We start from the raw sequence: 3979 nt of genomic DNA, 5'->3' as shown, positions 1-3979 counted from the left end.
CCTGGATGGAGGTGGGACTCCACTTGAAGGAGGACAGGTGGGAGGGGCTCAGCAGCAGCAGTCGAGTTCATTTAACAACATGTGAACATTGAATGTGATGAACAGAGATCATCTTTACTCCAGCTCATTATTCAGAAACAAAAATCATCCTTCAAACACTTTTAGAATAAAAGTGTCTGAAGCAGAAAAAATGTCCCTTTAATGACAAATCACATGAATGAAGATCTCTGCCACAGCATCTAAATGCAGCTTTTTACTGACTCAAACTGGATTTAAATGCATGTGCACACTTCTGTGTGTGTTTGTGTGCGTGTGCGTGTGTGTGTGTGCGTGCGTGCGTGCGTGCGTGTGCGTGTGTGTGTGTGTGCAGGCCACACCTTCAGGTGTTCACTCCAAAAATATGCCAGATTGAGTCTAACTCTGAGTAAATTTCTCAGCTTTTTAGAGCTCCATCCAAAAAAATACACAACAAAGAGGCTCAAAAACATCTCCAGGATCTCCAATTCAGTTATGACAGCTCTGTTTTTATGTTTTTTATTTTTTATTTTTAAAGGGCAGCACGATGGTTAGGACTGTTGCCTCACAGCACAAAGGTCTTGAGTTTGACTCCACCACCAGGCCACCAGGGGTCTTTCTGTGTGGAGTTTGCATGTTCTCCTCATGTTCATGTGTGTTTTCACTGGTTAATTCAGAGGTTCCCAAAGTGGGGGGCGCAGAGCCATTGCAGGGGGGCGGCACGGTATGAATAAAAATAAAACATTAAAAAAGAAATGGACAGGTTTTTGATGGGGCTCCCACACAAACACAAAGCAGAGGTTGAAGCATCACCAAATATGCTTCCAAACCAACGTCCTTCCAAGCCAAAGACTAGAAAATATGGTGAAGCATATCCTGCCTTTGGCCAAGATAGGTATCCCTGACAGAATTTGTTTTCAGCCTTTGAAATAACTACTTCAGGGACTCAGACCAGAATTGTGACCACTTGTAGTCAAACTGACTTTTGTGAACCGAGATAGGAATCATTTAGTGACTGAGGTGACTTTTGTTGTGATTTGGCGCTATATAAATAAAATTGAACTGAATTGAATTGAATGAGAGCTGGCAGTTACATGCAATCTGTTTTTGGGAATACATCTTGCATTTGAAGATGGTTGTCCATATAAAAAGAATGCATTACCGTATTTTCCGCACTACAAAGAGTACTTAAAATCTTTTAATTTTCTCAAAAATCAACAGTGCACCTTATAATCCGGTGCGCCTTATGTATGAATTCTGGTTGTAATTACTGACCTAGAACCGATTTTATGTGGTACACGGCACTCAAAAATCTGTCAAAAAATGTTTTAGTACGACTTTAGTAGCCTACGAAGCCGCACCGCTTGATGGATTGTTGGAGCGTTACGGCTACCGTAGTCAGGACCCTCGCTGAGTAATCTGGATCCAAAACTCCGTCCGCTTCAGGTCCCAAAGTCAAACGAACACTGAGAGTTAAAAACTGTCTAAATTCTTTCATCTTTAATAAAATGATCAGCGTCGCTGCTTTACCAGCAGTAACAATTATGTTTAACATCCAGGCAAATTTATCTGACTTATCTCACTGTTTTGTTTTGCTTAATGCGCCTTATAATCCAGTGTGCCGTATGCATGAAAACAGACCCGTTCATTGACAGTGCGCCTTATAATCTGGTGCGCCTTATGGTCTGAAAAATACGGCAATTAACTTTTAAGAAAGCCACCATGTGACCAGACAAAAACAAATAAACACAGTAAATGTGCCATCAAATGAATTGGTTAAGTTACTATATATGTAATGTACCTGTATACATTCATATGTGTTTATGTAAAATGAAATTTAAAAAATGAAAAAAATGCAAACACAAAAGTGAAGGCATAGTCTGAGAAAGTGTTTCTCAAAGGAGCGATGGCTTGAAAAGTGAACATGGAGTGCTCTGGTAATATTGGCCCCAGAGTGTTAGGATGCCTGGGTCGTTGACCCAGGGTTTTGAGGTTATTATGTTATTTATCATTTCTAGTCTTTGGTTTCTTAGTTGGAGTTCTGTCTTATGGTTTATGTGTCTGTGTAATCCTTAGTTGCTGTCTGCTATATCCCCGTGTCCAGTCAGTGTCTGTGTCTGCCCTGGTCCCACGTCTCTGTTCCCTCTGTTGCAGTGCCTGCCTGTGAGTCTGTGTCTTTAAGTTCAGTCTGTGTTATGTTTCCTGTTTTACTTTGGAGGTGCGTGTCTTATGTTAATGTGTCTGGCTTTGCTTCCTTGTCTCGTTAGTTCTGATTTCTCCCAGCTGTGCCCTCCTTCTGTGTCTCATTCCCCTCGTTACTTCCCAGTGTACTTAAACCCTGTGTTTCTTTGAGTCAGTGTCGCGTCGTCCCTCATGCTGTGTGGGTCTCCCTGTGTTTCCCGTGAGTTTGTGTTGTTTCCCAGTTTAGTTTAGTTTGCTTTGCTTTGTATGCTCGTTTTCCCGTGCCAGCAAATAAAGCTGAGTATTTTGAGTTCATCCCTCGAGTCTGAGTCCTGCATTCTGGGTCCACCACTCCTCCTTGCCTGCCTGCCACACAGCCAACCTTAACACAGAGTTGAAAAGTGAGACTTGGTCATACCAGTAACATCAATAAAATTGGGAGAAAACTATAGGTTTCACTATGTTCTGTAAACTTACCAGTGTTGCCATATGAAATGAAAAACACAAAAGAAAACAATGCCACATGTCCTCATTTAAAGGTATTTCTCCACTTTGAAATGTAGATTTCTATGGTTCTGGTTCCCATTGGTACTTAAAATGGCCAACGAACATAATACCAACATTATACCTGCCCAGCCTGACTGCCTTAATGTCCAAGTGTCTTTCCTGCAATTTACTGATAAGGACAAAAAGGCTGCAGTAATATGTCAGAGCTATTTACAATAAAAGTAATTAATACTCAGATTCATCCCTTTACTGTTTCACAAAGAGTTAAAAAGGGAACGTCCACAATTTAGACTTTTTGAATTCAGGATATTTTACTGAAGCAGTTTAGCAAGGGTAAAGCAAAAGCGGAATCAAACATATCCACATTTTACGTGCTGACTGGAAATCCAAAATGTCTCTGTCGCACAATGTAAATTGTAGAGACGGCAAAAAAGAGCAGATAACAAGCAAAACAATGTACTCAATTAGATTTTATTAATACAGTCTAACAAGAACATTAACTTTAAATCTTTTTAAAACAGTTATCCGGAAATACTTTCATTTCGTTTTTCTCTTTTAATCTGTTTGTCGATGTCTGTCTTTTAAATAAATCATATATTTCAAAAGTCAGACTGTCTTCACACATCAGCATGTGAACTTTGCTCTCTTCTCTTTACTCTGAGTTTGACTTTCAGTTTCTGGTTTGGTTCTTAGCTTGAGTCTGAACACTGCGTCACAGTTTTCTCAATTATCGAACCTTTGCAGTGACCACCTAGGCCGAGCTGACTCCTTTCAGCTCAGATGATTCATGCTACCAGGCTGACAGCACACAGATCCACCAAACAGTGAATGTTACACATGATTATTACTCTTATCTCTTGCTATTAATCTCTGCCAACCAGTCGTGGCAGATGCCCCCCCTGAGGCTGGTTCTGCTGGATGTTTCTTCCAGTTAAATGGGAGGTTTTCCTTCCCAGTGCTTGCTCATAGGGGGTCATATGATTGTTGGGTTTTTTCCTCTGTATGTATTACTGTATGGTCTACTTTAAAATATAAAGCACCTTGAGGTGACTGTTGATGTGATTTGGCGCTGTATAAATAAAATTGAATTGAACACGATTGACTAGTTGGGGTTCAGACTCTGTGCTGATGTACGTACTACAAGACATTCCCATGACCCCTGAAAGCCTCCAGGCTTTTCTCTCTCTGTGTTTAACTGTTAAAACAGTTCACAGTGCAAGTCTCAGCCTGCAGTAAATCTGTGGTTACTTTCCTTTTACTGGAAAAAACAGATAAA

At 40.5% G+C, this 3979-nt stretch overlaps 1 protein-coding gene across 1 annotated transcript in view; it reads left to right on the top strand.

Moving 5' to 3' along the window:
• Positions 1–3979, top strand: part of LOC109199848 (uncharacterized) — an 827125-nt gene that overhangs the window by 39625 nt on the left and 783521 nt on the right. The window lies entirely within an intron of this gene.

This window comes from Oreochromis niloticus, linkage group LG15 (assembly GCF_001858045.2).
Source record: "Oreochromis niloticus isolate F11D_XX linkage group LG15, O_niloticus_UMD_NMBU, whole genome shotgun sequence".
Lineage (NCBI taxonomy): Eukaryota > Metazoa > Chordata > Actinopteri > Cichliformes > Cichlidae > Oreochromis > Oreochromis niloticus.
Note: the sequence above shows the minus strand (reverse complement) of the source record. Positions and strands in the feature narration are given on the sequence as shown.